At 57.2% G+C, this 22,706-nt stretch overlaps 1 protein-coding gene across 1 annotated transcript in view; it reads right to left on the reverse strand.

The window, feature by feature from the left end:
- PHACTR3 (phosphatase and actin regulator 3) overlaps positions 1 to 22,706 on the reverse strand; it is a 212,891-nt gene that overhangs the window by 186,643 nt on the left and 3,542 nt on the right. The window lies entirely within an intron of this gene.

Genomic DNA, 22,706 nt, shown 5'->3' on the forward strand with positions numbered 1-22,706 from the left:
AAGCCAAAAGCTCTGAAGAGCCGTGGAAAAATATGGATACTAATATTTAAACCCAGCAAAGATATAATAGAAAAAAAATTAGATGTTCTCCAATAACTTTATCTAGTTGGGCGATTTGGGAGAAAATACTCTTTGGAAAATTCAAAATAATAATTAAGTTAGCAAGCTATTAATCTGTTACAAAGCCTTTGGTTTTATAAGAACCTCCCGTCTCCACGTTCTACATAATGCATTGTGTTGTCCATTAACCGCGAACTCTTACACCGCCCAGAGAGCCAGCGTGGAAAGCCACAGGAGGCAATAAGCGGGAAGCACGGGTGGCTCATTGTTAACACTAAATGTGCCATTAGCAGCTCCTGAGCATATGCTTTTCAAGGACTTACAGTGACTTGATGACATGCACACCCAGACAATACAAAAGTGTCCAAGCAAACCCCACTTGCGTGAAAAAAGCCTGAACCCCTAGTACCTGCAAAGTCACCGGGAGTCCTAAGGTCCTCCCAACAGCCAAGGGCACTGACAGTCTCCTCCCGTCACACCCCCATCGACTCCCACGGCCCCCCAGACACTCCCATGGGAAAAACCCCAGGAACCTTCGTCAGGCAGACACACTGAAGACCCAGGGGCAAACCCGTCATCTTCTGGAGTCTGCTGGGCACCTGGGAGCACGGCGAGGGGAGAGGCCGGGCGCTGGGGCCCCAGCCCGGCAGCCACACTAGTCCCGGGATCTGGGCGAGGGCCCTTCCCTCCTTGACGTACCTGTGGTCATCAGAGCTCTGAGCTGCGAGGGGAACCAGCTTGGCATCAAAGGAGGCAGGTGTCGAGCTGAGAATCTGGGGATGCACCGGCTGTGCACACAACTGCATCCAGGCGGAATGGAGCCAGCAGGACGGCGCCCCTCCCGTCCCGGGCCCATCCTCCAGCAGGGCCCCCTGAGCAGGTCGGGGAAAGCGGCCACCAGCACTCCAGGCTGCCATCCTATGAGCCTAGGGACCTCTTCATGGGGAGAAAACGCCTCCTTCCAAATGAAGTCCGGGGATGGACCCCCGGGGCAGGGGGGGTCAAGCCTGAGTCACATGTCACATCCTAGAACCACCCACCGTGGGCAGAGGGGCACCGTGGAGGGTGGCGGCCAGTTCCACAAGCATGGAGACAGGCGCTCCATCACAACCGACGGTGACCAAATGCAGGGCCCTCCTGGGCCCTCCCCGGCTTTGGCCCTGGGGCCCAGGCCCGGCCAGGCTGTGGTCTCAGGAAGCCAGGCCGGTGATGCCCAAGGCTCACTGTGGCCTGCGAGGGGCGCGCAGAGGAGAGGCCACTGGCCAAAGCCCAGAGCCCACGCGGCTCAGGACGGCGACCTCGAGGAGGTGGTGCGGAGGGAAGGGGCCCTCTGGCTCCTGGTGTCCCCAGCCCTGGTGACCCCTCCCAGGAAAGGTCAGGGCAGCCCCGGAGGTGCCACACGGGGCCTTCCGGGGACACTCCCATGGCTCCGAGGACCAGGAAATCCCGGCTCTTACACCCGTGCCAGGCTGCGGCGACATTCCCCAGGACCCCCACGCGAGGACAGTGCCCCAGGGCGCGCCTGCCCGCTGCTCCGCGCTCCAACTTCCATTTCTTTCAGGAAGTACCCGGGGGTCAGAGCCGGATATTCCGCGGTTTTCATTATTCTCCTTTTGTTTCAAACATCCCTACTAGGCCAAAATCATCAAGCTGGCAACCTGTGCCCACCCTGCCCTCCCGGTGGAGCCACCTTCATGAGGGACAAAGCACTCCCGGCCCCTCCCGGCCTCCCCAGCACCCCAAGGACTCGGAGGTGGGGGGTCTGCGGAGCACACCTCGCATCCCTGGAATGAGGATGGTCACAAGCTTCCGTGGGGGTCGGGGCTTGCTGGATGCTTGTTGGGAATGCAGAGTCTCAGGCCCCACCCCAGACCCGATGAGTCAGAGCCCACACTGTCACAAGATCTCCGGGGCCTGTGCGCGTGTGCACACGCAAGTGTGAGAGGCAGGGGACCAGACTATCCGAGGGAGGACCTCTTCCCGCTAATGAGGCCACTAGGGGGCCCCCGAGCATGGACGTTCACCCCATGACTTTTAGCTGGAGGCCAGACTTCCCTAGAAGCACTTCTCTCCCAGCACCGGGCTAGGCCCCTCAGCTTGACTTCCTTTCAACGATGACAGCCAGCGGTCCCAAAGCCTGGACCGTGACGGTCACCTCCAGCATCCCCATAGACCCACGTCCTGCCCTTCATGGAGCTGTCGCCAAAGGCCTCCACACCCCCCCACCTAGACCATCCACATAACCTTCCTCCCTGAATCCCCCCAGGGCCGAGGAGCCTATCAAGGCTTAGCAAACCCCCCCCCCCATCCCTGTGTCCCTGTATCCACGTCCCCTGTGCTATCCCTCCCCTGCCTCCTCCAGGCCGTAAGCTCCTCAAGGGCATGCCGGCCCGGGGCCCCCTCCTCCGTGTCCCCCTGAACCTCCAATGGCACCTATGCCAGATGGGGGGGGGGCTTCGGAATTCTGCACAACGCAACAGCTCCTAGATTTCACGAGCTCGACCACCACCCTCAAGGATTCTGTTGTAAGGAAACCACCTGGCCTATGATGAAGGCACTTTTAATGTCTTCTTGGGTAGGTTTATTTATTTTTATTTTTTTTAATTTATTTACGATAGTCACAGAGAGAGAGAGAGAGAGAGAGAGGCAGAGACACAGGCAGAGGGAGAAGCAGGCTCCATGCACCGGGAGCCTGACGTGGGATTCGATCCCGGGTCTCCAGGATCACGCCCTGAGCCAAACGCAGGTGCTAAACCGCTGCGCCACCCAGGGATCCCTCTTGGGTAGGTTTAAAAGGAAATTTCAGCATCTACCTTAATGGAAACATAGTAGTTTTCAAATAAAAAATTAAACAAAGGTACATACTCTTTATATGACAGTCCATCACCTCCTTAAAGCGCGTGTAGACCGCCCAGAGATCGGTACCCTGGTGGCCTGACCGGTAGGCGGCCACTAAAACATCCTCGCGGGGAATGAGAATCCAGACCCAGGGCTCTTCAGTCCCGCACAGCCATTCCCTCTTCCCTTCGGCCACACGAACGTCTTGTTCCACAGCCACACCCAAGGGTGCGATCATCAAGGTCATCATGAGCTGGGATGCTTCTTCCTCCATCACTTCCCATCAGCCACGGCTGTGAATATAATGTGGGATGCTCACTCGGTGTCACCCACTGGTATTATTGAGAGGACAACTATGGATTGAGAGGTGCTTTATTTTCTTTTTAAGTCTTGAAGAACTCCCACGGAGTCACAGGAATTAATGTGCGATTCCAGAGGAGGAACTGTGTTTCTTCTGGTCCATCTTCTGACACGGGACAGAAGCTGCCTGCTGAAAGGGCACCTCCTGGCAGCAGCCTGAGCCTCGGGATGTGTTTGGGGCCGCGGTGTAGCTCATGGCCCATGAGACCTCTTCTTGGCAAAGAGGACAGAGGCAGGACAAGTGCTCAGGAAGGAAACGCGAGAGCTCCCCACATCTCTCTGGCTGAATGATAGAGTGAACAGGGGACACGGCTGACTCGAGTGACAGTCGAGTCTTTAGGGATTAATGATAAAGCACAATGACACGACCTGCAGCCACGGAACCCAGATCCCAAACACTTTGTTCGTTTCCCAAAAAGGATGTTTTAAACTTGCTTCTAAAGCAGCTGGCTCCAGGGAAGTGGCATTTGAGTTGTGGCCTGACGGTAACAAACACCAACGACAAGACCTAGTACGTCCACAGGCTGATCTGAGCCAGACACGGCTGTAAGTGCTCGGCTCATAAATATTTACTGTAGGTGGCTGTTCCTGCTACTCTCACTTTGCAGATGAGGAAGCCGAGGCCCAGGATGGTTGACCAACCTGCCCAAGGCCACCCAGCCAGTAAGTGGTAGAGCTGGATGTGAACCCCGGCAGGTGCCCCGGAGTCCAACCAGCACGTCCCAGCACCTCTCACGGTCAAGCCAGAGCATATTCACAATAACAGGGCTGCTCTGCTCAGCTCTTCCCAAGCATCAAGCCCTACGTGCCTTTCCGTAGGTTGTCTCATGAAATTATCACAACGAGCCTCTGAAGTGAGACCCATTATCATAGATAATAACTAAAGAAATGCCAGGCCAGGGAGGTTAAGTAACTTGTCCCAGACAACACAGCTGTCTGAGAACATACACTAGTTGGCGTCTGGGTGCTGGCCCCACGCGGGGGAACAAGGCAGACAGGATCTCTGCAGTCCTGGAGCCCGTGATCAGGGTGGGGTAAGAGGGAGAGGGAGCCGGTAAACAAATAGCCCCTAAAAAGATGTAAGAGTTACAAACGCAGAAAAAGAACAGGATGTTGGGACAAGAGAAGGCATCCAGGAGCTGGGTAGGGATGCGCTCAGAGTCCAAGGTGGAGACACGTTATGAGGACAGGTGGAGCGGGTGGCAGGAAAGCTGCAACTGGCACAGCCGAGGACCACCGGAAACACAGGCTGGGCGCCTGTCCTCGGAGGCGCACCGCTCTACCCCCTGCGTGGCCACCACATCCCCACTCTGCCTGCACCCTGCAGCATCCCACCTTTCTTCTGAGGACCACCCTGCCCCGTCTCAGTGCATGAGCCTCATGGAGCTGACCTGGCTCAGGTGCAAGGGGCAGGCATGCGACCCAGCCAGTCAAAATCCTCCACCCTCACTCTCCGGTCAACGAGTGGTCGGGACTGGACAGGTGACTCAGGTAAGCTCAAACAGCAGCAGCCCAAAGCACCTCACTCACCTGGCTCGGGGACTCCCTTTCTGCAGAGACTGCTGAGCCATAAGGAGTAAGTCTGGAACTGCCAAGAGCCATCCTATGGAGACAGCCTTCCAGAAAACGAATCCAACAGAGAGAAGCAAACAGGAGTGAGGGTGAGCAAGAGTCCCGATGCCAAGGTCTAAACACGTGGCTCCCACTGTGCCTGAACTCAGGGAACGCGGCGCCAGGCTGATTCCCCACTTGCACCAATAAATCCCTTCCCAGGGGAAGCCAATTCCAATTGGGTTGTTGGTCACTTGCAACTGATACCCGACAGGTCCAGCTTTGGGGGAAGTGCGGCCAGGCCGACTCCGGGAGGAGAGGTGGTTGGGAGGCTCATGGGTCACTTTTGCCGAAGTGAGGAATCCCTGAGCACGACGTCCGCGCCCAGAGGAGGAAGGAGCAAGGAAGGCTGAGATGTAAGAGGGGAGGGTCCTAGCAGAGGTAGGAGGAGGTGATGGTGTGGACGGAGACGGCCGCTTCTGCCCTCAGAGGGATGGCAGGGAGGGCCACTCTTATGGGTTGAACCATCCCCTCTAAATTCTCTGAAATCTGGGGCACCTGGGTGGCTCAGTGGTTGAGCATCCGCCTTCAGCTCAGGTCATGGTCCCAGGGTCCTGGGATCAAGTCCCTCATCGGGCATCCCGCAGGGACCCTGCTTCTCCCTCTGCCTGTGTCTCTGCCCCTCTCTCTGTGTCTCTCATGAATAAATAAATAAAGTATTTAATAAATAAATAAATAAATCCTCCAAAATCCACACGTTGAAGTGCTACCCCCAGCTCCCTGGAACGTGGCCTTATTTGGAGACAGGGTCTTTACAGAGGTGACCCAGTTACAATGAGATCATTTAGCAGGGGGCCCTGATCACCTGCCTGGTCACAGAGGGAAGGCGACACCAAGAGACCCAGGGGAAGGTAAGGTCTGCAGGCGGCTGCAGCAAGAAGCCTGGAGAGGATGCTCCCTCATGAGGCTCAGAAGAAACCACACGGCCCGTGCCTTGATCTGGGACTTCCAGCCTCCAGAACACGAGAGAATAAATTTCGGCTCCATAGTCTGTAGTGCTCATTTCCAGCCACCCCAGGGAACCCCCATAGCCCCACGAGGGGAGGGGGACGCAGGGAAACTAAGGCCCTGGGGAGCTTGTGCAGAAGGTGGGGAGGGCTCCTGAGATTGGGCGGGAAGACCTACATCAGCCCCGAAGGACAGGTGTCATCTCAGGAGCCAGATGCTTTCAATCTGCCAGTAAAGTCTCACCTGCCTGTGGTAAATCTGTAACTGACAAAATTTCACACAACTTACACCCAAAATGTGCAGGTAAAGCCTGAGGACACTGGCTCGGGCCTCTGGTTCGAATATTGCCGCAAAGTCAGTCTCCTGGTGTCAGCGACCCGTGAGCGCAAAGGCGTGACTGTGTCCCATGACTGCCACGTGAGTTTAAAATGGACTTAGAAATAAAGAGTTTAGAAAACGTAAAAAAAAAAATTAAAGAGCAAACCTTTGCCCCTTGCAAGCAGCTCACAGGCAACACGGCCACGGGTCTTCCCCGAGACCAGCCTCCTTTGGGCCCAGCTGTGAGCACCCGGGGGGCTCAGTGGTTGAGCATCTGCCTTCAGCTCAGGGCGTGACCCTGGGGTCCCAGGATCGAGTCCCACATCGGGCTCCCCGCAGGGAGCCTGCTTCTCCCTCTGCCTGTGCCTCTGCCTCTCTCTCTCTGTGTCTCTCATGAATATATAAATAAGATCTTTTAAAAAGAAACGAAAAGGAGCTGTAGGGAACCTTCCAGAACACTCATTCCCCCACAGGCAGGTTCCGAGGCCCCCTGGCCGCCAGGAGAAAGGAGCCAAGGGTCTCGCCACTTTGCATTTCTTTGTGGTTTTGTCCATTTTGTCAGCCGCAGCCCACAGCAGCCCACAGCAGCCCACAGCCGGGAGGGAACAGGACCAGCTTTCTCCCGGAGAGGAGCGCAGCGGAGCGGCTCGGCGCAGCCTGAGAGCAAAGGCCTCATTGAGGCGCAGGCGCTCGGGCCCAGGCGCGCAGGCCGCGCTCTCTGTGAAACGCCTAATTTCAGTTTCCAGCCATCATTTGCTCTTCCACGGCGTCCCGGGCCTGCCTCAATGGCGAGCCTTGTCCACGGGCAGCACAAAGCCGCCTTTGCCGGGGGAGCCAAAGGAGGGGAGCCGCGGCGGAGGGGGGCGCCCCCACACTGACTGGGCCCTTTCTTCCCCGCTCGCCCAGGGCCGCCCTGCCAGGGGACGCAGGCTCTGGACTCCCAAGTGCCTCTCTCCCGGCAAGTGGAGAGTGTAAATAAATCCTGGGCCGAGGAAACGGGAGGGAAGCCCGGCGTCGTCCACATGACACCGTGCTCAATAGGTCACGGGCCCTGGAAACTTCTCACCAGGATCCTGAGGAAGTCGGGGCACCCAGGTGGGTCAGTCGGTGAAGCGTCCGCCTTCGGCTCAGGTCATGATCCTGGGGTCCTGGGATCGAGCCCCGCATCAGGCTCCCTGCTCTGCGGGGGGTGGGGGGGCCTGTTTCTCCCTCTCCCTCTGCCCCCCTCTGCTTATGTGCTCTCTCTCTCTCTCTCTCTCTCTCTCACATGGACTCTCTTTCTCTCTTAAACAAATAAATAAAATCTTAAAAAAAAAAAAAAAAAGAAAGAATCCTGAGGAAGTAGTGACTTGCCTGTCCCGGGGGGCATTCAAGCAGGGGCAAGGCTCCATCTGGGCAGGAGTCTAGGGCAGGGCTGGAGGGAAGCGAGTGATGGATGGGTAGACGGGAGCCTGACACACAGACGGGGGTACACAGATGACAGTAGATGATTGATAGAGGAGGTTCATAGATTGATGGATGATGGATCAATCGGTAGGTAAAAAGATGGGGATGGCAGGTAGGCAAACAGATAATGGATCCTAGAGAGATGAGGGCTACAGGTAAGTAGATGACAGGTAGGGAGGAAGGAGGGAGCAGGGGAGGGGGAGGGAGGGCCATGCTTCCCGGGCCTGGGGGGCACAGCGGGCCGCCAGAGGGTGCCCCGGCCACTCAGTGCTGTCCCACCCAGGTGTGTCTGCACCTCTCCAGGCTGCAGCATCTCCCCGACGGCCGTCCAGGCGCTCAGGCCGGAACCCTCGGGACCATCCGCAACCCCCCCCCTCGGCACACCCAGTGGGCTCCCCCTTCACAGCACACGCGGCCACCGGCCCCACCATCGTCCTGGTCTGATGTCCCCGGAAGCAGAGTCCGGGGCGGGCTTCAGAGGACACCGTCTGTTTGGGAGCCGGACCCAGGAAGTGGGAGCGACGGAACAGGAGACCAGGTGCAGGTGCGGTCCGAAGGTCACTGCTGCAGGGCGGACTCGCAGGAGCTGTGAGCATGGCCCACCCCAAAGACAAAAGACAGACGAGGCAGGAGCTGAGGGCCGCCCTCAGGCGTGGCTCCCCCCACGTTCAGCCTCCACACCCGTGCTTCAGGGGAGAAGGCCCGGGGCACCCAGCACACGCTGCGGCAGGTGGGGTCCCCGCCCTGGGTGCCCGTGGTGTAAATACTTCCACTGTGGCCAATTTCAAGCTACCAGCAGGACGGCAACCAGCGAGCACACCACGCGTGGCACTTGTGCGCCAGCTCCGGCCTGGGGGGCTCTGGCCCACCGCCTGGTGCCCACCTGCCACGTGGGCAGGGCTGGAACCACAGCGGAGGACAGGGCAGCGGTGGTCATGGGGAACGGGAGGCAGGTACCGAACAGCAGCTACGAACACTGTGCTCTCAGCCACTGCGATCTCTCACTACCTGACACACTCCTGTCCACACAGCCTGATGCCCCGCTGCAGCCAGGGCAACCCCCTTCCAGGCGTTAGCTCTGGAAACTAAGCCCCGTCCCCAGCTGGGACTCGGCACCTCGCCGGCATCCAACCCTGGCTGCCCAAGCCGCACTGGCTTCAGTGCCTCCACTCCCCCATCACGCACTGTCCCCCGTTCACCAACACCCCAAGCACACATCTACCCCAGGACCTTTGTACTTCCTATCCTTCTGCCTAGAGGGCTATTCTCCAAGGCATTTACATGACTAATTCCTTCACTTCTGTCTTGTGTCTCTGGCCATGCCACCCAAACACAGCCAGCCTCTGCTCCCTACCCCCCTCCCTCCTCCAGCCTGGCTTGGGGGCCTGTATCACTGTCTAGTGTCACATCACCATCCATCGCTTTCTGACATGTTTCCCCTCATCTCCCTAGACGATTCACTCAGCAGAGGCAGGGACATCATAGTCTCCACTGCTGTATCCCCAGCACCCAAACCAGTGGCGGGCACAGAACAGGTGCTCAATAAATACTTGCTGATAACGGCTGCCAATCCCAAAGTCTGGGGAGAACGTTCAGATTGACTGCAGTTTTTTAGATCCCCAGAGGAGAAGGCAAAGAACATGCCCGGCTCAGAACACCTGAGTTGAATATCCTTCAAAACTGCAACCCAACCCGGGTGTCCTCTGATGGGCTGGCCTCTCCCCGGCACCAGAGGCACTCAGCTCTCCCCAGTCCTGGTTCGCAGGACAGAAACCTTTGAAGCCATCGACACAGACCATCAGCACAGACAGCCGCACCTGTAACAGGTGCATCCTCCAAATTCAGTGCAGACCCAGAATCTGCCAGAAACAGAGAAAAACCTCATAGAAAAGGCAGCACCTGCCCAGCAGCTTGGAACAAAGGGCCACACACGGTGTGAGAAATAGCCCCCGGGACCAGGAAGAGTTTGTATCGGTTACCTATGGGCGCGTAACAAACCAGCCCACAACAGCATATTTCAGGACTGTTTCAGGACTTCGTGGTTCACTTGCATCTGCTCGGTGTCGGGGAGGGCTCTCTCGTGCAGCTGCGTTCAGCTGGGAGCCTGGCCTGGGCTGGGGTCCCCCAGGACGGCTGCACTCACCAGCTGGCAGGTGGCACTGGCTGTCACGGGCCACCTCGTGCTCTTCTGGCGGGAGGGCCCAAATAGTTCTACACGGCAGTCCAGACGGCTGAGACAGAAGCCAGACCCACAAGTCATACCGTGTTGCTTCTGCTACACCCTGTGGGTCCAAGCAAGTGACCGGGGACACCAGGGGGAGCTGGAGACGGCCCCCCTCCAGATGGGGGACACGGCAAAGTGACACTGTAACCAGGGTGTGGTGGCAGGTAATGGCTGGGGCCTCCTTTGGAAACAGTTTGAGTCACATTGTCATCCTCTTTTCCCAGGTGAAGGGGGGCCCAGGGAAGGCGAGCAACTGACCTGAGGTCTCCCAGACTTAGGACTCGAGGCTGCACAACCTGACCCAGCATCCCGCCCCCCTTGGCACCACCCCCCGAGTCCGAGTTCTGACCCGGACGCAAGCCCCCAGTGTGGCCAGCACAGTGCTCAGCCTCGCTGCAGGGGACCAGGGACTCTGCCGGGCTGCCCCCCGCCGGCAGTGCTGCACCCACACCGTAGGTGGACAGGCAGCTGGCTGGCTGCTCCGGGTCCCCCGACGTCACACGAGACAGGGAAGAGCCTGGGTGACATTTGAAGTCACTCCCCGAGGCCCACACCCAGACTGCGAAGGAAAGCACAGGGCCTCGCGTTTGCACGTCAGCATGATCTTGTTCCCCGCCCGGCTTACACGCCCAGGTCCCTCTTGGCAACTGCCCCACTCTGTCTCCTAAAGTCGAGCTCTTCCCTCCCCTTCCCCAAATCGCTCGCCTCAATCCTCCCCATCTGAGGGCACAAGCCACGCACCTTGGTGTCCCTCCCATTCCCCTCCCCTGCTGCGCACCCAGGGCTCACCCTGTGCATCCCACCTCCACCTACATGTCCCATCACTTCCTCTCAGGTAATGACCTCCCACAGGCTCAGGCTGCCCCCACCCGGCTCCCCCCCACCCGGACCCAGGTGCTCACACTCAACACCCCCTTCCACCACAGGGCCACCACACGCTGTTCCCTCGGCCTGGAACAGCCACCTGCGACCTCTGGCTCATTCCCTCGTACCCTTCAGATTCCACATCCATCCCCCAGACCCAGCCTGAAGAGGGGAAAGCAAGGCAGAGAAGGGGAAGAGGCTAAGGCAATACCTCAGAGCAGTCTTCTGACAGCACGTGCCCAAGCTCGCGGGGCTGCCTCCGGGAGGAGGACTGGGAGCACGGGTGACACTCGTTTCCAGTAATCGGGGAAGGGCCCGTATGGGAGACAGCACCCCACAGGACACCCCGCATCGCTCCGGGCCGACCAGGACCATGCGCGCGCATGACCGCAGGGTCCCCACCCCGCGGGGGGAAACGGAGGCTGGGACAGGAGGAGCAGGCGCTGGCCAGACCCCACCAGGCCAGCACTGGCGACCTGCCCCCTCCGTGTCCGGCCTCGCGGGTTTCTCTACATTTACAGGTACAGGTACCGCGTTTCCAGCTTTAAACACCTGTTTGTTTCTCACAAAGCGCTCTCTGCTCGCCCTGCCCCCCGGAAACACCCCCCTTCCCTTCCCTGCCCAGACTTCCCGGGCGGGGATGCGGGGATGCGTGTGGGTTACTGTCCCGAGGCCCTCCCAGCACAGTGGAGTGCCGCCCCCCCAGACTCCGACGAGGGACCCAGGGGACCCAGGGAAGCTGCCAGCCGCAGGGCGCCTCGCCTTCTCCGCCACCAGTGACAGTCCTGCGCCCAGGTCACCTGCCTCTCGGGAAGTGGGAGGTCACGGTCTCCACGCAAGAAGGAGGGAACGTGCACCAGCTGATGCCCAGGCACCTGCGAGGCCAGCGGGGGGTGCCGGGTGGGGGTGCCCGCTGCTGCTGGGGGTGGGGGCTCTGCAGGGACATGGGACCATTGGACGTGGGGCCGGGCCCAGTCCCCTCCCGCCTGTTGCCTCATCCCATGATGAGGAGGGGGCACCCAGGTGCCTCAGTGGGGGGGGGGGGGGGTCGGGGAGCATCTGACTCTAGGTTGTGGCTCAGGTGATGATCCCAGGGTCCTGGGAGGGAGCCCCTCGTGGGGAACCTGCGCTCGCTCGGGGGAGTCCGCTGGAGACTCCCCTCCCTCCCCTCTGCTGTGCACGCAGGCGCTCATGCTCACTCTCCAAAATAAATAGTTTAAACAAAAACAAATAAATAAAATAAATGTTAAAAACATGTGAGGAGTTACAGCAGTTAGCTCAACGCGCACACACCATATCCGTGCACACATACACACACGTGCACACACGTGTGCCAGGACTCCCTCCCCCAACAATTTTTGCCAAAAGTAAGCGCGAGAAGCTATGTGAGCGTTATCGCCTGGAAGACAGATGGCACGCTGCCCTTCAAAGAGCTGCTGGGGAGGGTCCCCCACCACTGCCTCTTCTTTTCGGGGAGGCAGGAGGGAGGAGCAGCGGGTGGTGGGGAGGGAGACAAGGAAGGAAGGACAAAGGGGAACAAAGGGAGGGAGGGAGAAGGAGGAGGGAGACCCTACCCCTCAGTCCTCTGGGCCCTCCCACCTTCTTTCTCCTCAGCACCCAGCATGGGCACCACCCACCGGAGCCCTGGACCTCAGGGTGCAGGGGCCTGTGCTCAGCACCCCGTGTACAGGCAGCGCGGGAGAAAGGCCGCTGGGAGAAACACGTGGAGGGGCTCTGGACGGTGCGTGGCAGTGAATATGGACTCACAGGTCCCTCGTCGCAGGGGCGGGGAGGGGGGAGGACGGGTGGCACAGGGCAGGTGCCCCCATCACGCTCCCAGCCCCAATGCTGGGATGGTCCCCAAGCTTCCCAAAGGCAACAGGGACCCCACAGTGGTGCCCCCCATCCCCTCAGTGAGGCCTGATTCCGGGCCCCCACCCACGGGAGGACAGAGCCCGCTCAGGAGAAACCCCAGGGAAGTCACATCTGCCTGCAGCCGGGGTCCCTCACCAACACCCCACAGGGGTCTGCTAGCCGGAGGGAAAAGCAGGCTGGAAACGCGAAGTCTTCACAGGCCCTGAGAACTGCCTGTCAGCCCCTCTCTCCCTGGCACGCAGGCACACACGCGTGTGCACACACATGGACGCCCCGACGCCCCCCTCCAGGCACCTCCCTCCCTCCTCCACACCATCCCACCACACTCCCCACTCCTCCCCACCCTCCAGCACCCCTCGAGCTCCCTCCCACCTCTGGGCCTTTGCATGGGCCATCTTCTCCACCCAGAAAACCCTGCCCTTCCCACTTAGACGGGTTCGCTCCATCCCACCTTCTGGGTCTTGACTCAAGTGACACCTTGTCCTAGCTCCCCCAGCCTGTAGGCCCCTTCTCAGCACCAGGGCAGCCCCATCCTGGTGAGACTAGTGTTCGCCTATGGAATAACCCGGTCCCAGCCCGCCCCCCCAGGCTATCTGACAGGGACGGGGCAAGGCCTCTGCTGACCGTCTGTCCCGGTGCCTGCCATCACACCTGGCCTAAGAGAAGGCACTCGGTTTGCCCCATGGGAGGGAGTAAGGCAGGGAGGTGGAGGGGGCACCCCGCTTGCAATGAGCCACCTGGTGTCGTCATGCGTGTGTTCTGTGCCTCTTCTCTTCCCAAGCGGGGCTCTCCCTCTCTGTGGGGAGAAGCCCTCTTACACCCTCTCTGCAGTGAGTGATGGCCCACCCCATGAAATGTTCGGTCACTGGGCTCCTGGGTGCCAGTGGGAGAAACGCCCTGTGCCCCCCGCCAAAGGGTTCGCCAAGCAAGATGCAACGTCAGCTCCGCCCAGGGTCGGCAAAAGGAACCAGAAAAACAAGATGAGTGACTGGAGCCTCTATTTCCCTGAGAGAACAGCTGCTCCAGGCTAATGTCCTCTTGGAATAAATTGTCATTAGTTCATTTAAAAAAACAACACAGAGGCTAATTATTAACAAATTTGTAAGCTTCTTTTTAGCAAGGCAACCACCAATAAGTTGTGCTCTGAGCAGCTGCCCTTTACACCTGCTCATCTGCTCCAGGAATCTCCAAAAAGTCAAGACCATTCGCCCTGAAGTCCTCATGCCCCGTTGTGGCTGTTCTTTGCTAGGGGGGCTTTTCCCCCCTCAATCCTACTCTCCCTTATAGGTCCCTGCAAGTAGGAAGAAGGGGCTGCAGGGTGTCAGTACCATATACTCAAGATAAAGCCAGTGTTCACGGGACGTCCACACCGAGCAGGACCGGAGTTCTGGAGCTGCGAACAGAACGGTGGACAACATAAATCCTTACAGAAAAAAGGTACAAATATAGTTCCCAGAAAGTGGGAAAGAGCTGGAAAAATATTAGAGTCATCACCAGTGTTTGCAGTAATGACTTTAAGAAAAAGGCGAGCTCCCCGGGGGGACACAGAGAGAGGGGCCTGTGCCCCCCACTGCACGGGCTGCCGGACGAGCAGAAGCACAAAGCGGTGCTTGGAATGTTCCATGTTTGTGTGACAAAACGTCCCCCACTACTGACCCTCCCACTCGAGCACTATGACAAAATAATCAATTATCCCTCAATCTTCCGTTGCTTCATATTAAGGCCGAACCAGCTACCCAGGAGGACTGGGGGCAGGAAAACACAGGAGGAGCAGGAGGGCCCGGCTGTCCCCATGCCCGCTCCTGGGCCCAAGGCCAACCCCAAGCATCAGCCCAGCACGCTCATGGCATCGTCCCAGCTGGGCTGTGACTCAGCCTTCGACCTTGGCCTTCGACCTGGGTCTGTTACACTGCCACAGCCCAGTCCCCAGCTAGGAAGAGGGGCACAGGGCCTGCAGAGGAATGAAGGGTCAAGCAGGGACGAGGGTGGGGAGGTGAGAAGGGATGCCTGATGTCGCCTGGCGGTGCTGACCTCAAGCCAGGAGGGACTCTTCTGGCAACATCGTGAGGGCACCAGTGGGAGACATGGGAGTCAGGGCCTCGATACTGCACAGGATCAGAGCCCCCCACTGTCACTGGCCAAAATGCCCAGGAGCCACCAAGAGGCCTTGGGTGGAAGCCTCTCCGTAGCGACAGGCATTGTGCTCCATTGTGCTTTACAGAGGCCAACCCACCCCCGATCCTCATGACCACCCTTCACGGTAGACACTGCTACAAGTAATCCTCATTTTACAGATGGGGAAACCGAGCCTCCGAGGTGTCAAGTGGCTCCGTCCAAGTCATGCAGACCCAGGAAGTGTGACACCAAAGAGTCCACGTCCCTGCCAGCTCCCCCCTCCAGACCTTGTCTGTCGGCCTCCCTACATCAGGCCTGTCACGTTAGAGGCAGCGGGAGACGCCTCGTCTCTGGGAGCTCATGGTCTAGGAGGAGAAGGGAGCCTCCTGTGCGCACTGCACCGCGGCCCCAGTTCTCCACCCCTGCTGCATCTACTGTGACTTGCCTGCTCCTCCCACCGAGGGGGGTTCATTTCCCTCTCCTTGGCCTTCAACTGCACGTGTGCCCGCTCTCGTAGACTGAGGCAGAAATGCAGGCCCTGGACACTAAGAGGCTCCGTGCATCTCCCCCGCTGCCACAAGATAGCACTGCTGGGTGCATGGAGGGTGAGGTACATGCAGAGAAGGGGCGCTAGCTGAGCCAGCCTTGATCCTCGACCCCCCAGCCTGCAGGCACCTGCCTGCACTCCCCGCTGCAGACGCTGATCGCTAGTAGGGGATGAACTAGATATAACACAGAAGGGGACAAACTTGAGAGGTCTGGTGCTTGGGACACGAGGACCCCATCATCGTCCTTGTTGATGTGGTTGGCCGCTACTCAAACCGTGAGCTTCCAGGATGGGCAATACTTCTTTACGCGCCCCCACACGCACCTTGCTCCCTGCACACCGCAGGGCCGACTGTGTCAGCAGATGAATACCAACCAGAGTCACAAGCCCTGGATGATCATCTATGGCATTTCCCCATTTCCCTGAAACTGACACCACCTTTATGACCTTTGCTGTGTCTGGGTCTCCTCATGTTTCAATGTCTGACCCCAGCTACTTGATTCATGGTTTAAGGTCATCTTCTTCTGTATGTAAATAAATCTGGTTTAAAGGAAGATCATAGACGACCACTCTCTATGGAGAATCCATATCCCCCACCATACCCGGAGTCTAACAAGAAAACACAGAATGTGGGGCAGAGCCAGGTGACCCTGGCACAGCAGCACCCAGGTGCTGAGACATCCTGATGCTCGCGAGCACTCAGGAGCCTTGCACGGGAGACCCTGCTGACAAATGTGCCAAGGTCAGCAACAACCTGACTCATGTGACTGCAGAACAGTCATCCCCGAATTAACATTGCCCGAGATGATGTTTTCCTGCCAAAGGGAAGCAAAAGGATAATTTCTGGCACCTCTCTCTGACTTTATTCAAATCCCCTGAGCCAGTGATTACAACAAGGCAAAAAATTTTTCTGCACATGGATACAAACTTCCAAGAAGTAGTGGGACCAAAAAAATAAAGTAGTAACACAACTCATCATTGAGACAGATGGTGCCTTTAACAAAGTGTAACATTTAAAACAACTGCATAGGGCAGCCCGGGGGGCTCAGCAGTTTAGCGCCGCCTTTAGCCCAGGGTGTGATCCTGGGGACCCGGGATCGAGTCCCACGTCGGGCTCCCTCCAGGGAGCCTGCTTCTCCCTCTGCCTGTGTCTCTGCCTCTCTCTCTCTCTCTCTCATGAATAAATAAAATCTTTAATAAATTAATAAATAAATAAATAAAATTAAACCACTGCATAACAATGTGTAATAAGTACATTTATTAAGCCAGGTGGCCATAGCTCTGTCCTCCACTTGGGTCTTGGCAGATTCATTTTGTGACCGTCCACTCATGTCAGGCTACTTGTGCCGTGCCCATTAGGTAAGGTGCATTGCCAAACTACCCACCCAGTGACTTGCTCTAACCAACAGAGACGCCGCCCCAGCCCGTTAAAGATGAAATGTTCGATGACTCCGCCGACAGCGGTAAATAAATGTCATCCCGGTGGCCATTCTGGTTAAATGGCCTGGGAAATAAGTGGAAAGAGTATGTCTGCGTCTGTGTGTTTATGCCACGACAGATACACATACACCTGTCAGATGGGTCACCGGAGCCAGGAAAGGGATGGAACCCAGGTACCTGTTCATCTAAGAGACCGGAGCCTTCAGGTGAGCTGTATGAAGGAACCAGCACAGATGGGTGGGGCAGGCCGCGGGCGGGGCATCAGGCTCCCTGGATTCAAGCTCTCCCCCACCACCCCTCCCTGCATCTGTGCCCAGGGGTGGGACACTGGGCGCCCCCAGCCCTCCCCAGCCCTGCTGAGCCACCTCAAGGGTTTAGAAGAAGATGAAAGAGAAGATAGCATGATGGCCCCGCGTGGAACACAGAGTTGACAACAGGCACATTTTCACTCCAGCTATCAATAATTTACCAGACTGTCAGCTCCGTGAAGGCCAGTGACCTTGTCAGTCTCATACCCTGGATAAATATTATCAAATAAAATTTGGATGGACATAATGTTCAGGCTTAGATCACACATCTTAGTCCAACCTTTAATTTCTTGGTAAAGAAATGTCATGAAACATGATAATTGCTTCAGCCTTCCGGAGATTCCTTCTACATATTTTTCAAAGGGCAGCCTGCAGGCCACATGCAGCCCCAGATGCACTTGGTTTGGGTTGGGGTTTTGTTTGTTTTTAGGTTGGCGTGGCAAGGACTGCAGCTGATTACCTATAGCCACTCTGACTATCCCCTTCTTTTCCCATTAGGGGTAACCAGGCATCTATCCAAAACAAACAACCACAAACCAAACAAAACCCACATTTCCGAGCCCCCAGCAGTTGCCAGTGACAATCCGAAGCCCTTCTGGCCAAGGAGGTATAAGTGGGTGTCCCTGGGTGGGGCTCCCAGGAAGGCAGCATCATGACTCAGCAGGTGGACACCCCTCAACCTGTCACCAATCCCTTCTTCCTGCCCATAAGGTGTATCTGCTGCTAGAGGTATAGCAACCAGCCTGTAACCAGCAGCTAGCAAGAGAGTCACAGAGCCTTGGACCCTGCAACCAGGTGTGCCACCCGCCCTTCCAGAAGAGAAAACGCCGATCTTATTTTAGCCACTACTTAGCTTTCCTATTACATGAAGTCAAACCAATCCCTAACTGATAAACTTGGTAATATTTAAAAATCACTTTTCACATTAAAAACCTGGATTCCAGACTCTGGATATAAATAGGGTGATCTGGTAATGATGTTCCCGCATGGTCCTAACTGGATCTATGCAAGCACTGTGCTCCCTGACTCACCTGCTTGCCACGGTGCGACCCCTCACGGTGCGACCCCTGTAGATCCCGTGGCTCACACCCCGTATGAAACGATTTTATAAGACATGGAATAGCTCCCACTTTGCAGATTCAAAATAATAAATCCTAAATCCTCTGATATCCATTGGTTATGTTCACACTTTCTCCTCTTGCCTCTCTCCCTGTAACAATTTATGTCCAGCCCATAAATGACAGTCTGGTTGAAGCACTGGTGGGGTGTCCAGAACATTCCCACCCTCCACTTCCTCATGGGGGCAGCTGCACCTGGTGTGAACCTCCACAGCCTGAAGTGTTACAGTGGCTCAGCTGTGTCCCTCCAGAAGGTGCCCTTCCCCAGAAGAGCCCGCCAGGCAGACTCACAAAAGTGAAACAATCCCCTCCCCACCAAATACACATTCTGGTCTTATTTCAAGATCGCCAAAATGCTGTCCCAGAATTATAGCACCAGAATTGGTAACTGGGAGAAGGTGAGGGGGCTCTGGATGGACTGCAGAGTGAGCAGGGGGCTGGCAGGTAGCTGGGGAGCAGCGTCTGAGCAGAAGGATCTGCTGGACAGGAAGGAAGCAGCATCTGAGGAGGAGGATCTGGAGCTGGACAGGGAGGAAGCAGCATCTGAGAAGGAGGATCTGGATCAGACAGGAAGGAAGCAGCGTCTGAGAAGGAGGGTCTGGGACTGGACAGGGAGGAAGCAGCATCTGAGGAGGAGGATCTGGGCTGGACAGGGAGGAAGCAGCATCTGAGAAGGAGGATCTGAGCCTGACAAGGAGGAAGCAGCGTCTGAGGAGGAATACCTGAACAGGGAGGAAGCATGTGGGTAGACCAGAATCTGAATCAGAACCAGAACCTCCTCCTCTTTCTTATTACTATTTCCTGAGAATGGATGCTGAGACCCTCCGGGGCCCCGAGTCCTGAGGAACCCCTGCTGGGTCAATATGGGCTTACCCACATTCACACATGGGGAGGCTAACAGCTTGGCCTCCACATGCACCCAGTTTTACGAGGGGTTGCAAATGGCCCCAGGAGCTGTCCCTTCTACACCTCTCCACTCTCATCACATGGCCCTCTGCCCCCTGACTTTATTCATAGAAGACGAAATGATCTCAAGGTGATCAGAGAATGTCTGAGTGGACATTTGCCTCCTTGGAGCTATGAAACCAGTGACCAGTGTCTCAAAATTTACTTACTTTAATAGACAGTAGCTCACTAAGCCTCACCTGCCAGGAGTTAGGAACAATATTACCACTATGTGACATAAGGGAAGTGGATGTTTGGAGAGGTGAGGTGACTTGCCCAAAGTCACTTAGCCTGAATGCAGCAGAGCCAGGACTTTGACCCATCCATCCAGCTCCAGACTGTGTATGTCTGGAGGTCACTGCTCTCTCAACCAAAGAGAGCCGTCCAGCAAGCACCAAACATGCGATACTTAAGTTTCTCTGCGGAGCTCACTGAGTTGAAATAAATTAATCTTGTGTGGATAAGAAATGGTGTCTGTTTGAACATCCTCCCCTTAAGAACATGAGAAGATCAGACTGAAGGAGGCCCAAGAAGAGCTCTGGACCATGACGATCCCACTCTGGTGAACTAAGTCAACAAACATTCGCTGGGAAACGACTAAGTGCGGCACAACCAGGAAGACGATGGACAAGGCCCTGCCCTCAGGGGGTCTGCAGTCCGGAGCAGTGCTGTCCAACACTGTGGGGATGGAATGTTCTAGATCTACACTATCCAGTATGGAAGCCACCAGCCCCATGTGGCCTTTGAGTTCTTAAAATGTAGTCGGTGCGACTGAGGAAGGGAAATTTTCATTTTAATTTCTTTAACTCAGATTTAAATGGCTACGGGTAGCTAGTGACTGCTGCGCAGGACGGCGCTGTCTAGAGGGCGCGACATCAACTAGCCTGTCAGATACACCAGTGAGACCATCCCGAAGAGTGATCGGCAAGGTGATCAAGAGGGGCGCAGGGTGGAGCGGGGCAAGCCGGGCCCCTGATCTCGGTGGTGACCTTCCCGTGCTCGCGGCCTTCTGTGTGGCATCGGGTGAGAAGGGGGCAGGGAACTGCACCTTCACAGGTAGCCGGCGGTTTCCTGTAACAAGTGTGCAGCACTTCTATCGTCGGAGAGAAAGCTCTGAAGTTTCTAAACTCTGTATCTTTTTAAAGCATCCAGCTTTTACGTTAAAGCCCAAAGAAGCCGGCAAGGTAATTACCGTCTAGCTCTGCTGCTAATTAAGGCGTGCGGACACTGTGCCAGGGGCCACCGGGAGATCCCCAGGACTCGCACTGGGGAGCAGGGCACGGGAGCACGGGGCCCTGCAGGAACCGCCCAGATGAAGGGGGCGCATCCCCCTCGTCACTGTCACCGCCTGGCCATGGGGCTGCCGCAAAGGACAGACCAGACCCCGTTGACACTCTGGGAAACCTCCTGCCCTGCCGCGGGACCAGGAAGGGGGAAGAGAAGACTGAGGCTCAGGACCGAGGGTCCAGCAGGGGGAAGGGGAGAGGCATGCTGGCAGGAGAGGAAGCAGCCCCATGGAGCACGGGGTGCCCAGCTGTCTGCAGGAGGGGTGACACACCTGGCAAGGGGCCAGCGTGGGCCACTGAGCAGGAGGGCAGGGAGGGAGGTGTCTGTGTGTCCATCCATCTGCAGCTCAGGAGGGCACAGGAGGCTCCAAAAGGCTTCTCTCCCTCCAGGCAAGAGGGCAGAAGTGGACCTGCCCCTGCAGGAGGATGCAGCTGCTGGCCTCTTGGCCACCCTTTGGCTGTGCCCGAGCTGCTTTTCCACGGGGCAGGTCCAGCTGGCCAGCCACAAGCCCCATCAGCTAAGGCACTGGGGCCTAGTGCTCACACCCATTCCTTCCATGAATGCTCACTGGAGCCTCCTGCATGTGAGGTCCATGCTGGATTCCGGGCCTAGAGGGGGGCAGGCCACACGGATGTCAGACCCGGAGACCCCAAGCAGCAATGAGCGCCATGAGCAAATCAGAACTGAGGGACAAGATCAGGGGTTGGCTGGGGCAGGATGTCTACTTCAGTCTAACCAGGTGGACGAGGAAGGCATTCTGAAGGGGTGGTAACAGCCCAAGACCTGAAGGATGGGAAGGGAATAGCAGGACACAGAGGTCCTGGCACTCAGGAGTCAAGACAAGGCAGGGCAGGGCCCACACAGACACTCACATGGACGCAGACACGTGGATGGGGACACACGTGCATAAGAGCCCGCAAAGAGATGGAGGCCGCAGCAGAGTGCTAGACTCCGGGGTTCCCGGGGTGAGCTCCCCTGAACCGCATCTCCCGGCAGCACCCGTGTGTCTTGTTGGAAATGCACGTTACCAGGGCCCACCACCCACATGCTGGATCAGAAACACTGGAGGTGGGGTTTCAACAAGCCTTCCAGGTGACTGATACACGGCCAGGTTTCAGAATGATGATCTACACCCACAGCTCTCCAGGGAGACTGCCCCGAGAGGACACCTGGCAAGGTCTGAAGACATTTTTGGTTGTCACAACTAGGGGCTGCGGAGCTCCTGTCATCTAGCGGATAGAGGCCAGGGATGCTGCTAACCAGTCTGCATACGGTGCACACGATGGCCCCTACTGCAGAGTGACCGGCCATGAACGTCAACAGTGCCAAGTCTGAGAAATCCTGCCCTAACCCAAGGTCCCCACCGCTTGGCCCGCCAGAGCAGAATCTTTACCAAGGGAAATGGCCAGGCCTCATACAAATGTTTTAAAAGGCATCCCAGGCAGCTCTCAGCCCAGCCTTTGGTCCTGCATGCGGGAACTGCCGAGGCACCCGGAGGGACTCGGAGTGGAAGAAGAAGGCAGCACCGGCTCTGCCCGGACCCCAAGGTGCCCTGCTGGGAAGAGAGGAAGAAGCTGGGTGAGCAGGGAGCCAGGAGCGTGAAAAGCAGAGTCCGAGGGAAGAGACGGTCAGAAAGAGGAAGGAGGGACAAGGCAAGGACAGTGGGGGGACGAGACAGGGCGGGTCGAGCAGGTGGCATGCACTGGGCAAGGAGGTCCCAGACCACCTTCTCTGGGCTCCGGGATCGTGCCAGGGCAGGTGCCTGACACGGAGGGGCCAAAAGAGGCCGGAGAGCAAAGCAGAAGTCACTGTGAGCAGGAACTCCTCGGAAGGAGGAGGTCATGGGTGCACTGCCTTCCCTTGTTAAAAGCTCAATTTTGGGAGAAGTCCTCCCATGCCCGTGGGTAGAGAGAAGGGGTTTACCGAGAGGAGTCCTGCAAAGATGCAGACGGAATCATTAACGCAGCAATGATGCGGAGAGCGAGGAAGGAGAGGCCCTCGGGGAAAACCGCTCATCCTGCCACGCTGTCCCTGGTCATGGACGTGGCCACTGAGAGATTTAATGCACTAATAAGGCCACAAAAAGCTGCTCAAGCTCACTAGCAATCAAGGAGCCACAAATTAACACACTGAGCCACCATTTGTCACTCTCTGTGCGGGAAAAGGAGATTGATGAGCTCAGACGTTGGCAACCCATCAGAGAAAGGGCACTCTCGGAGATTCTGGAAAGAATGTCAATGGGCACGTTTTCCAGGGTGCAATATCATAAAAAGAAAATGCGGGTCCCCTGTGACCCAGACGTTCCACAAGATGGGACACGCCCTATGGGAAATTTACGCATGAGCGCAAGGAGCCTTGGCCTGGGTCACCACAGCCAGGTTGACTGTGATGGGTAAAAACTG

This window comes from Vulpes lagopus, chromosome 18, assembly GCF_018345385.1.
Source record: "Vulpes lagopus strain Blue_001 chromosome 18, ASM1834538v1, whole genome shotgun sequence".
NCBI lineage: Eukaryota > Metazoa > Chordata > Mammalia > Carnivora > Canidae > Vulpes > Vulpes lagopus.